Source organism: Carassius gibelio, chromosome A22 (assembly GCF_023724105.1).
Source record: "Carassius gibelio isolate Cgi1373 ecotype wild population from Czech Republic chromosome A22, carGib1.2-hapl.c, whole genome shotgun sequence".
NCBI lineage: Eukaryota > Metazoa > Chordata > Actinopteri > Cypriniformes > Cyprinidae > Carassius > Carassius gibelio.
Window position 1 is genome coordinate 20,226,802 of NC_068392.1, and position 13,673 is coordinate 20,240,474.

Here is a 13,673-nt window from a genome sequence, read left to right on the forward strand (position 1 = left end):
AGGCGTGTTATTGTTGCGGGGATGAGGCGGGAGATTTTTACCGCGCTAGACATGTATATTTGTCTTCTGACCGCACCTCTACGCAATCGCGGACACAGTATTGTAGTGGAGACTTTGTCTAATGCCACTGGGTATGTTAGACGAGGTCGAAGTATTCATAGGACAGTTAGGAGGCAAGGTGGGGAGTCCCAATGACAATGACAGTAGTGTGAGCTGTGCACACTCAGCGCGTGCGCGAGGCAGATCTGGCCGCGCTGCTCATAACAGAAGCAGAGGCGATGTGACACGGGGCATAGCTTTTGAGCTAAACAGGTCTTGTCTACTTGTGTTTGTGTGTCATATGAATAATATATATGTGCCCCATACATGGAATCAGAGTGCCTGCTGCATGTAGTAAATTGAAAATCCCAACCGCTACATACATTAGGTTTGTTTCTACCATTTATTAGTAATGATTTACACAGTTTCTTTACTACTTACTATTTACCTGAGCATTCAGTATTGTGCAATATAGCACACAGAAGGTGAGGGACATTTTTTTGGGGAAAGAAGTGATGCATTTTATCATTTAAACATGTGACTTTTCATGAAAATTCTATAATTCAAGATGACCACCCCATTTGACGTCATAATATGCAAATTAGATGGGAAAATAAAATCCCTACATAAACATTGGGTCATCCTTAATATTTTTATAATTTACAGAAAGTCTCTATCTTTTATAAATTTTAAGATATAGCCTTTTGAAATTAAGATGTCAAAATCGAACGTTTTAGGAAAAAACCTCTGGCGCCTAAAGGGTTAATTGGGTTGCGGGAAACAGGCAGTGGGGTGGGCACAGCGGGTGATCTTAGCTGTTTAATCTGGGTAGTGAGCTCGGACAACTGCGTCACTAGAGCTTGTATTCCATGAGTGGTGGCGGAGACCTGTTCTTCCTGACGATCCAGATGTTGATTGCTGGTCGTGAGGTATTCCTGAAGCTCTGCCATTCTCGCTGTATCCATCAATGGTCAGTTAATTCTGTTACATCTGGTGCGGAAAGAAAGGCAGAGAATCCAATAGTGAGTAAATGACAGAGGTTTATTATACTCAAACTCTGAGGCAAGCAGGCAGGCTGAGGATACCACCACTCAGGACAATGCCGCAGGGAAGCAATGGGTGAACCAAACTGGCAGGATCCAGAAATTCCGAAACGGAGAGTGTAGACCAGGATGCACATGAACAGCCAGAACCCCAAACACACTGAAACGAACTGACAACACAACTGGGTGAGAGTTTAAATAGCCCCGGTGATGAGTGCAGCAGGTAGCAGTGATCAATCAATCAATCAATCACCTTTATTTATTTAGTGCTTTAAACAAAATACATTGTGTCAAAGAACTGAACAACATTCATTTGGAAAACAGTGTCTCAATAATGCAAACTGATAGTTAAAGGCAGTTCATCATTGAATTCAGTGATGTCATCTCTGTTCAGTTTAAATAGTGTCTGTGCATTTATTTGCAATCAAGTCAATGATATCGCTGTAGATGAAGTGACCCCAACTAAGCAAGCCAGAGGCAACAGCGGCAAGGAACCGAAACTCCATCGGTGACAGAATGGAGAAAAAAACCTTGGGAGAAACCAGGCTCAGTTGGGGGGACAGTTCTCCTCTGACCAGACGAAACCAGTAGTTAAATTCCAGGCTGCAGCAAAGTCAGATTGTGCAGAAGAATCATCTGTTTCCTGTGGTCTTGTCCTGGTGGTCCTCTGAGACAAGGTCTTTACAGGGGATCTGTATCTGGGGCTTCAGTTGTCCTGGTCTCCGCTGTCTTTCAGGGCAGCAGAGGTCCTTTCTAGGTGCTGATCCACCATCTGGTCTGGATACGTACTGGATCCAGGCGACTGCAGTGACCCTCTGATCTGGAAAAAGACTGGATCTGGTGGCCACGGTGACCTCGGAACCTCGGATCAGAGTGATAGGTAATCAGTAACCAGTCTCCAACACGACTGCATGCACAGAAAAAGTGAGACAGTGAATTCATGAACTGTGACATCCGCAGCCCCTGACCTTACACTTCACAACTCACAGATCAAATGCCTGCTGTATGCAGATGATCTGGTTCTGATACCCGATAACACATCACACTACAACTACCTGGGTTTTAAAATCACATCCACAGGAAACTTTAATCAGGCTGTGAATGAACTGAGAGATAAAGCATGCAGGGCCTTCTATGCCATAAAACAGCAATGTCCTATAGAAATCCCTATTAGAATATGGCTGAAAATATTTGAATAAGTAATTGCACTCTATGGCAGTGAGGTGTGGGGTCCACTGACCAATCCAAATCAAGATTTCACCAAATGGGAAAAACAACCAATTGAGACCCTGCATGCCGAACTGTAAAAATATATTACATGTTCACTGGCATACAACAAATAACGCATGCAGGACAGAATTAGGCAAATATCCTCTAATCATAAAGATACAAAAAAGGGCAATTCAATTCTGGAAACATCTGAAACTCAGTGACCCCCAATAATATCATTATAAAGCGCTGCAACACCAAGAGATGAGCAAAGAAAGCAGTCCCCTCCCTCAGCTGATCCAAAGCTTCAGTCCTGATGCTTCACTAACATCTACTGATGGTCTGAATCTCATCAGAATCAATCAGATTACTGCACAAATCAAACAGTATTACATCACTCACTGGAAAACCCAAACAGAACAACAGAGTAAAATGCGATGCTATTTGGCTCTAAAGAGAGAGTACAGTATGGCAGGGTATCAGTACACAGTGTCATATCAGAAACTGAGAAGCACACTGACCAGATACAGACTCAGTGGACACAAGCTGATGATAGAGATGGGCAGACACAGAAAAACACGGCTGCCAGCGGAGCAGAGACTGTGTTCACACTGTGATCTGAATCAGATGGAAACAGAACTGCACTTCCTAACAGAATGCCCAAAATACACGGACATGCGGACAGTGTTCTAAGATAAAATACAGCAGATCCATCAGACATTTAAACTCTCTCAAACCATGAGAAACTGTTGTATCTGTGAGGAGAACATAATAACTGCTGTGTGTTTGCTGCTTAATATGTGTCTGCCTGTCATGATATTATGGAAAACACTGCCCTGATCTGATGTTTCCAACACTTGTAGATTATGTTATGCCATATAACTGTATTGTATTACTTAGATGTATATTTTGCCTCTGTAAATCTAATACCATATTCTACCATATTTTTTTTTTTTTCTAACTTACACACTAACATACACTAATTCACTTTGCACTATATGGTTAATACTTTTTAGATATTTTTATTATTACAATTATTCTTTTTCTTTCTGTTAATACATATGTGCACTATTAGTAAGCAGCCCAGCTGCAACTGCTTCGGCAATACAAATGCACAGTTATTGTCATGCCAATAAAGCTCACCTAAATTGAAATTGAAATTTACTCTCTCTGCACTGCTCTCCAAAACTGAAAATCATGGATTTTATCTACTAGTCTCTCAACACAGTTGACACCATCTTCTCAATGAGAAGCTTAGGTTCAGGGGAACGTTCGAAGCTCGCTACATGATGAACACGTGGGAGGCGGGTTGTGTGTCTGGCAGCTCTGTTTGTGGAAGACATTAAAGATATCTACCTATTCGGAACCATGATAACAGGTTTCTGCTGATTGGATTAGGCTTTGCCCTGGGTAATTGAAGAATTCAGAAAATGGAAACAGCTGTCCAAAGCCTCACAAGGCTGCCCGTTATGATTGGAGCAGTGGGCAGAGCAGTCAGCACTGAGACTGAAACTATTAAAATGGAATATAGATAACATCACGAAGAAGCTCATGGCTTTGGAAAGAAAATTGGAGGAAATGGAGGGATTTGGAGACCAGAACGGACAAAGAGAGTGACCGTGAAATTGGAATGCGACTACTCGTCCCAAGACCAAACGATTCACTCTATGCACAAACTCTGCTTACGTATTTCCGTTAGAATCTCAGACCGCGTCTTTACTTCCACTTAGCGCATTCTACAACAAAGTGTAGCTACTACTGGAAAAACTCATTGATAATTTCTCATTCATAAAACAGCGATTTATGATTTAAGTATTACGACTGAGTATTACGAAATATTACGACTGAGAAGACGACTCTCCGAGATGGTGGTGAGGAGGTGAGGAATCCGGATGATGACGGTGAGTAGGCAGCAGGAAAGGATGGCACAGGATCTGCGGGGAATAGAGCCGAAGGTAAGTGTTTGTAGCTGAGTGGTAGTGCGTAGAGTGGATGAGATTCTGGGGAGACACAGACATCCAACGCAGACGACACTGAAGCTGACAAACAGGATAAATGACATTAAACAACGATCTCACAAAAACAAAACGTGAGACCAGCCAATATATAGGGGATGAGTAATGAGTGACAGCTGTAGCTGATGACAATTAGCGGAGACGCCCACAAACTAATCAGTACAGACGCGAAAAACACCCCCCGAAAAACACCCCCCCCCCTCTAAGAACTCCTCTTGGAGTTCCCAGAAGGGCCTACCTGCTGATTGTAGTCATCAATAAGGGAGTGATCCAATATGTCCCTAGCAGGCACCCAACTCCTCTCCTCCGGACCGTAACCTTCCCAGTCCACCAGGTACTGGAATCCTCGTCCCCTCCGTCTCGAGTCCAGAATACAATTGACCGAATAAGTCGGTTCCACATCTACGAGACACGGCGGCGGGGGAACCGGAGTAGGCAGATTAATACGTGCATAAAACATGGGTTTAATTTTGGACACATGAAAGGCGGGGTGTATCCTCTTGTATGCAGGAGGTAGTTTGAGGCGGACTGTCGCCGGACTAATGATCTTGGAGACAGTAAATGGGCCGATAAATTTGGGAGCTAATTTATTAGAAACTGAATGCAGAGGAATCTTACTAGTAGAAAGCCACAGTTTTTGACCCACCACGTAAACAGGAGGCTTTGAGCGGTGGCGATCGGCCTTGGCTCACCCGGAGCAGAGTCTCGCGACTTCACGGAGGGAACCGCAACTTCTATCCAGACTGGGAAAGACTGGTGGCTGGTAACCTACACTACACTGAAACGGAGAAAGGCCCGTAGCTGACATTGGCAAGGAATTGTGGTTGTACTCCACCATAGAGAGTTGTTGACTCAAGGAAGAAGGATACTTGGAGACCAAACATTGCAACATCCTCTCTAAATCTTGGTTGGCTTGCTCAGATTGTCCGTTACTTTGGGGATGATAACCAGAAGACAAGCTAACTGACGCTCCTAACAATTAGCTAAATTCTTTCCAAAATTTGGATATAAACTGAGATCCCCTGTCTGAAACCACGTCTACCAGGAGACCATGAAGCCGAAAGATGTGATCTAGAACAGTGACCGCTGTCTCCTTGGTTGTAGGTAATTTGGGCAAGGGAATGAAATGTGCCGCCTTCGAGAACCGGTCCACTATGGTCAAAACGACCGTCATGCCATTAGAGGGTGGGAGGTCGGTAACAAAATCTAGAGCGAATGTGGACCAGGGTCTCGAAGGGACAGACAGCAGTTGAAGAAGCCCATCAGAAGGTTGGTTAGGTGACTTACCACTGGTGCAAACTGAGCAAGCCAAAACAAAATCGCGGACGTCACAAGCCATACGTGGACACCAGAATCGTTGTCTAACCAACCCATTAGTTCTACTTATCCCTGGGTGACAAGCTACATTAGAACAATGACCCCACTGGACAACCTCGGACCTTAACTCCTCCGGCACAAATAAATGGTTCGGTGGACAACTGGACGGAGGCCTTACCCCTTGTAAGGTTGTCTTGACCTTCGACCTCCCATACGAGTGCTGAGACCACTAACTTCTCAGGTAAAATACACTCGGGAGTCACCGGGCAGGTGGAGGGATCAAAAAGGTGTGATAAAGAGTCGGGTTTGACATTCTTGGAACCCGGGCGGTATGATAAAGTAAACTCAAAACGACCGAAAAAAAGGGCCCACCGAGCCTGCCTGGAATTGAGTCTTTTGGTAGTTCTAATGTACTCTAAATTCTTATGATCAGTCCAAACAATAAAAGGAACCCCTGAACCTTCCAGCCAGTGACGCCACTCTTCTAACGCTAATTTGATGGCCAACAACTCTCTATTGCCAATGTCATAATTACGTTCCTTATCGTCTGAAGCAGCACGTTGGGACAACACTGCTCCTACCCCCACCTCTGATGTGTCAACCTCCACCACGAACTGCCATGTAGGATCAGGGGGCCACAAGGATGGGAGCTGAAACAAAGCGGCTCTTGAGGTTAGCGAACGCAGTCTCAGCTGCGTCTGACCACCTGAACGGAGTACTGGGGGAGGTCAAGGCTGTCAGGGGTGAGGCTAGTTGGCTGAAATTGCGAATGAAACGCCGATAGAAAATGGCGAACCCCAGAAACCGCCATAGGGCCTTACTATCACAGCCTTAACTTTGTCAGGGTCCATACATATTCCCTTGGATGAGACGATATACCCTAGGAAGGGAACAGACTGTGCATGGAATACGCATTTCTCCGCCTTGACAAAAAGCCCATTGTCAAGTAACCTCTGGAGCACTCGTCTGATCTGTTGAATGTGTTCCTGGAGAGATGAAGAAAAAATCATTATGTCATCCAGGCAAACATATATAAACTGATCTACCATATCTCCCAACACGTCATTAACAAGCGCTTGGAAAACCCCGGGCGAGTTGGAGAGCCCGAATGGCATCACCAATATTCAAAGTGCCCTCTAGGGGTATTAAAGGCGGTTTTCCATTCATCCCCCTTCCTGATGCGGACCAAATGATAAGCGTTACGTAAATCCAGTTTTGTGAATATGGATGCTCCCTGCAACCTCTCGAAAGCTGAAGACATGAGTGATAAAGGATAGGTGTTCTTTATCGTGATGTTGTTCAGCTCTTGGTAATCAATGCAAGGTCGCAGGGAACCATCCTTCTTACCCACAAAAAAGAATCCCGCCCCCACTGGAGAAGAGGAAGGACGGATGAACCCAGAGGCTAAGGAATCAGAAATGTATTTATCCATGGCCTCCCTCTCAGGAATAGACAGACTTGCCCTTAGGCGGAGACTTACCTGACACTAAATCTATTGTACAGTCGTAGGGATGATGCGGAGGAAGAGAAGCAGCACGGGACTTACTGAACACTTCCTTCAGGTCCAGATACTCTACGGGCACGTTTGGCAACACCATGTTCTCCTTCTGAAAGACAGAAACAGAGACAACAGGACAAGCAGAAACCAGACAAGAGTCATGACAAATTTCACTCCACAATGTGACAGTGTTTGAACCCCATTCCACTCGTGGATTATGTTTGGTTAACCAGGGGTGACCTAGCACAATGGGAGCAACAGGGGAGTCCATGAGAAAAAACAATATGGTTTTGCGATGGTTTCCAGACGTGAGCAGTGTGATGGGTTCAGTATGGTGAGTGACGTGAGGCAGTTCCTGGCCATTGAGTGCGGTGACATGGATGGGGAGAGACACAGGAAGGACAGGAATGTTCAAGTGAGGTGCCAGTGAAGAATCAATGAAATTACCTTCGGCTCCGGAGTCCAGAAGGGCGTGACATTCATCAGATTGATTCCTCCACCGCAGTTTCACCGGAAGGAGGGTCGATGATGTAGTTGAGGACTTCCCAGCTGAGATCCCATCCGATAGTAGCCTCAAGATTACTACCGGGCTGGCTCTTTTAACCGGGCATGAGTCGATGTTATGAGCTGACCCTCCGCAGTATAAGCACAGTCCTTGGGACCTCCACCGTTCCCTCTCCCTCCGACACAGCCGAGCTCTACCCACCTGCATGGGCTCGTGTTCATCGACGGGACTGACCGCATTCTCTCGACTCAAGCGCCCCTGGCAGGAGAGATGGTAGGGCGTGTAGGACTGGGTCGGCGACCCAGGCGGTTAATCCGTGCGTCTACTCGTAGAGCCAAATTTATGAGTCCATTGAGTGTGGGGGGCAGCTCGAGGATGTAGATTGGTTCTCCGACACCGCTGTCCCCCATAAGGCAACCTTGCCCGATAATAATGTAAGGGTGGATGCCACCTTTGATTCCTCGGTGGAGAAGGTGCGGGGTTGTCAAGTGAAATGCATAGAACATTTGGTTAGGAAAGTTCTGCAAAATAGTTCTCAGGTGCCGGAAGTCTGTCCGGAAGTGGTCCTGGGAGGTCTCCCGGGGGACGGACGGTGCAGGGCAGTGCGATGGGCGCAGTGGGAGATGTGCACTGATGAATCTGCTGGGTGAGCTTGGACACCTGTGCCACCAGCGCTTGGACAGCACGTTCGGTGTTCGGGATGCTCTCCTGCTGCTGATCCAATCGATTAACGCTGTGGTGCATGAAGTCCGTGAGGGTGTTGGTGCTCGCTGCTTCCATGTTGGTGAGATCTTTCTGTGACGGTGGGGTGAAGTAAATGCTGGAAGGAAATGCAAGTAATAGTTTTTAATGAAACTGGATAAAACAAACAAACACAAGGGAACAATATGACTGAGAAGACGACACTCCGATATGGTGGTGAGGAGGTGAAGAATCCGGATGATGACGGTGAGTAGGCAGCAGGGGAGGATGGCAAAGGAACTGCGGGGAATAGAGCCAAATGTAAGTGTTTGTAGCTGAGTGGTAGTGTGTAGAGTGGATGAGGTTCTGGGGAAACACAGACATCCAACACAGACGACACTGAAGCTGACAAACAGGATACATGACATTAAACAATGATCTCACAAACACAAGATGTGAGACAAGCCAATATATAGGGGATAAGTAATGAGTGACAGCTGTAGCTGATGACAATTAGCGGAGACGCCCACAAACTAATCAGTGCAGACGCGAAACACACAGACTTCACAAAAGTGCAAACACCTCGAGATCACGGTTAACCAACCGTGACAGTGGCCTCCTCAAAGTTCAACACTGTACTGAGTTTCCACACTTTTCCTGTTGATGAAGAAACACGCAGAAAGTGGATTCAAAGCATTCGACGTGAGCGATTTAACATCACATCTCATACAAGGGTCTGCAGTCGTCACTTTATAAGTGATGAACTGATCGAGCCACCAACCCCTAAAGGGCGCCACTTGCTGAGGAAGGGAGGATTAAACTCCAGTGGATGAGGATCCTGTGCCAATGGATGCCCAGCATCTGGAACATGAATATTGTTCAATTCCAGAACCCACGGCAGTTGATAATGCACTGAATCAAACTGAGAATCTCCGTAAAGAAGTGGACCGACTAAGGAGACAGGTGGAGGAATTGTCAGTCAATCAAAGGTTTTGTTTGGGGCGATTTGATGCTTCCAATGATGTTAGGTTCTACACTAGGTATGATTTAAACCCTATATATATGTTTGTGTGTGTGTGTGTGTGTGTGTGTGTGTGTTTAAGTAATTAATTTTAGTTTGTGATTTATATGATATAACTATATATGATGCATATATACGTGTATGTATGTGTGTGTGTATATGTATATGTGTATGTGTATATATATGTGGTAAAACTATTTTACAGTGTTGTTACATTACATGTACTTACCATAGAAATAATAGTAAATTATGCAGTATTTAAGTACTACAGTAAGTACATGTTGTTAATTAATATTACTATTAATATTATATAATTACACTGTGACAATGACACCTTAAAATAAAGTGTAACCATATATATGTCAAGTCAAGTGTTAAGTCCCCGGCTTTGTCTGGGGGTATGGGACTAACAAACATATATACCTAGGGTGGAAAAAACCAAGGATGACTAAAAACATGTGTCAAGTTCATGTATTAATTTACTTCAACCCCACGTAAAGTAAACTACAAAAAACAAAACATACAACACAATAGACAGTCTTCACAGCTCCCACCGCGTTACTGAAACGTACGTGGAGATTGCCCGTCGCTCACCATACCGACTTCCAGATGATTGGAAAACCACGGTCCAACAGCTGCCTCCACAGAGTCACTTGTCAGATGGTACAGGAAGAAACTAAGATCAGCACCCAGCAGACCGCCCTGTAAACCAAATATTTATCCACACAGAAGTCCACACAGTAATTCACACAGCAGTCCACACAGTCTGATGCAAGCTGCCCAGGGCAAAACAACTTTGAGAGCACTTCACTGGCTCAACTTATAAACCCCTACTAATTGCCACTGATCAGTTTCAGCTGTGGGATTCTCACTTTGTCAACCTCAAGACACGGGACACATGTAGAATAGAGACAGAAGCAACACACACAAAACACGCACACAGACCTCACAGGTCATAACACAAGTCAAGTCACTTTTATTTATATAGCGCTTTAAACAAAATGCATTGCGTCAAAGCAACTGAACAACATTCATTAGGAAAACAGTGGTCAATAATGCAAAATAACAGTTAAAGGCAGTTCATCATTGAATTCAGTGATGTAATCTCTGTTCAGTTTAAATAGTGTCTGTGCATTCATTTGCAATCAAGTCAACGATATCGCTGTAAATGAAGTGACCCCAACTAAGCAAGCCAGAGGCGGCAGCGGCAAGGAACCAAAACTCCATCGATGACAGAATGGAGAAAAAAACCTTGGGAGAAACCAGGCTCATTTGGGGGGCCAGTTCTCATCTGACCAGACGAAACCTGCAGTTCAATTCCAGGCTGCAGCAAAGTCAGATTGTGAAGAAGAATCATCTGTTTCCTGTGGTCTTGTCCCGGTGGTCATCTGAGACAAGGTCTTTACAGGGGATCTGTATCTGTTGCTCTAGTTGTCCTGGTCTCCGCTGTCTTCCAGGGATGTAGAGATCCATTCTAGGTGCTGATCCACCATCTGGTCTGAATACGTACTCCGGATCCGGGTGACTGCAGTGACCCTCTGATCTGGATACAGACTGGTTCTGGTGGCTACGGTGACCTCGGAATAAGAGAGAGACAGACTAATATTAGCATAGATGCCATTCTTCTAATGATGTATCAAGTACATCGGGTGTTATGGGAGATTTTAATGCAGCCTGTTATGGGAAGTGTTACCTAATTTATGCAGCCTAAAAATCCTTTAACAGATTTGGATATTAAAAGCATATTAGCGTGTTATGTGTAAAGAGATTGATCTTTAATCTAGATTTAAACTGCAAGAGTGTGTCTGCCTCCTGAACAATGTTAGGTAGGTTATTCCAGAGCTTAGGCAAAAAATAGGAAAAGGGTCTGCTGCCTGCAGTTGATTTTGATATTCTAGGTATTATAAAATTGCCTGAGTTTTGAGAACGCAGCAGACTTTAGGACGATTATAATGTAACAAGAGCTCATTCAAATACTGAGGTGCTAAACCATTCAGGGCATAAGTAATAAGCAATATTTTAAAATCTATACGATGTTTGATACGGAGCCAGTGCAGTGTTGACAGGACCAGGCTAATATGGTCATACTTCCTGGTTCTAGTAAGAACTCTTGCTGCTGCATTTTGGACTAGCTGTAGTATGTTTACTAAGCGTGCAGAACAACCACCCAATAAGGCATTACAATAATCTATTGAGGTCATAAATGCATGGATCAATATTTCTGCATTTGACATTGAGAGCATAGGCCGTAATTTACATATATTTTTGAGATGGAAAAATGCAGTTTTACAAATGCTAGAAACGTGGCTTTCTAAGTAAAGATTGCTATCAAATTGCACACCTAGGTTCCTAACTGATGACGAAGAATTGACAGAGCAGCCATCATGTCTTAGACAGTGTTCTTGTCACTGTTGGGAAACCATGATCTCGGGTTTTGCACTATGTGGGTGAAGTGTGTGTGTGTTTTGCGTCAGCACTGATTGTTTCATGTAGGCATCTCCGCTAATTGTTCATCATCACCAGCTGCCACTCATTACCCTTCCCTATATATTGCCCTGTCTAGCGTCTTGTGTTTGTCAGAGTGTTGTAAGTCATTCATTGTCTCATTTTATGCCTTCCTTGTGTTTGTTTCTCGTCGTTCGATTGTCCTGTCTTCCTGGAACCCCGTCCACTCCATCTCATCTCTGGATCGCATCACTTACCTTCACGGCTCTTCCCCCACAGTTCCTGTGTCACATTCTCCTGCTACCAACACACCATCGCACCCCGGATCATCTGTGAGCTCTGCCTCTTCCTGGACTTTGCATTCCCTTCAAAATTCCCAGTATTACCAGTCTTCGTGTTTATTGTTTATTTTCTATTATTAAATATCATAAACTCGCACTTGCTTCCTCCTCCTCATTTGACCAATCGTTACAGAACACTTTGACCCACTATAGAAGCAGCGAGCTGAGGAGGTGAGGAGAGATTTCGACCGGGCCGCAGCTGGCAAGGAAACCGCTCGACAGCTCGCGGATCTCAGACAAGAGGATCTTTCCATAGCAGACTACTCCATCAAGTCGCGCATTGGCCCACCGTGTTCATAAGTAGATCTACCTCCTCGAGTTGCCAACCAGTCTCAACGGCCTCACCGACTTGGCGCTCCGTGTGGACACTCGGATTAACCGTCTGGGAGTGCAGGCCAGTCACACACGCCTTCTCAACTCTCTGGAGAGTGGTAACTAGAGTCGAGAGAACATGGTCAGTCCCGTCATCGATCACGAACCCATGCAGCGCCATGCAGGTAGGTAGAGACATTGGTAACAGAGAATTGTTGGCCGTAAAATTAGCATTAGAGGAGTGGCGTCACTGGTTGGAGGGGTCAGGGGTACCCTTCATCATTTGGACTGGTCATAAGAACTTAGAATACATTAGAACTGCTAAAAGACTCAATTCCAGGCAGGCTCGGTGGGCACTTTTTTTTTTCTGTCGTACCGTCCGGGTTCCAAAAATGTCAAACCCAATTCTTTGTCACGTCTTTTTGATCCTTCTAGTCGTCTCATCACTCGTAAGGGAGGTCGAATCAAAGGTCAAGTCGGCCTTAAAAGGGGTAACGCCTCCGCCCGGGTGCCCACCGAATCGTTTATTTGTGCCAGAGGAGTTACGGTCCGACGTTATTCAGTGGGGTCACTGCTCTAATGTAGCTTGTCATCCAGGGATAAGACGCACCAAGGGTTTAGTAAAGCAACGATTCTGGTGGCCACTGATGGCTCACAATGTTCATGATTTTATTTTGGCTTGCTCAGTTTGCGCCAGTGGTAAGTCGTCTAACCGACCTCCGGATGGGCTTCCATCTAATGACATGACGGTCATTTTGACTTTAATGAACCAGTTCTCGAAGGCGGCACATTTCATTCCCTTGCCCAAATTACCTACAGCCAAGGAGATAGAGGTCACTGTTATTGATCACGTCTTTCGGTTACATGGCCTCCCAGTAGACGTGGTTTCTGATCAAATTTACAAAAGGATAGGTATTCTTTATCGTGATGTTCAGCTCTCGGTAGTCAATACAAGGGTCGCAGAGAACCTTCCTTCTTACCCACAAAAAAGAATTCCGCCCCCGCTGGAGAAGAGGAAGGGTGGATGAACCTTGATGCCAAGGAATCAGAAATGTATTTATCCATGGCCTCCCTCTCCGAAATAGAAAGAGAGTGAAGTTTGCCCTTAGATGGAGACTTACCTGGAACTAAGCTATAGCACAGTCATAGGGACGATGCGAAGGAAGAGAAGCAGCATGGGACTTACTGAACATCTCCTTCAAGTCCAAGTACTCTGCGGGCACATTTGATAACACCATGGTCTCCTC

The 13,673-nt window shown here is 45.1% G+C and overlaps 1 protein-coding gene across 1 annotated transcript in view; it reads right to left on the minus strand.

The window, feature by feature from the left end:
• Positions 1–11,556: 11,556 nt before the first annotated feature.
• The window catches only part of LOC127943318 (uncharacterized), a 368,782-nt gene continuing 366,665 nt past the window's right edge, over positions 11,557–13,673 (minus strand). Inside the window, exon 2 of the mRNA XM_052539688.1 lies at positions 11,557–11,669. The gene's annotated coding sequence lies outside the window, so the exon portion shown is untranslated. The remainder of the gene's footprint in view (positions 11,670–13,673) is intronic.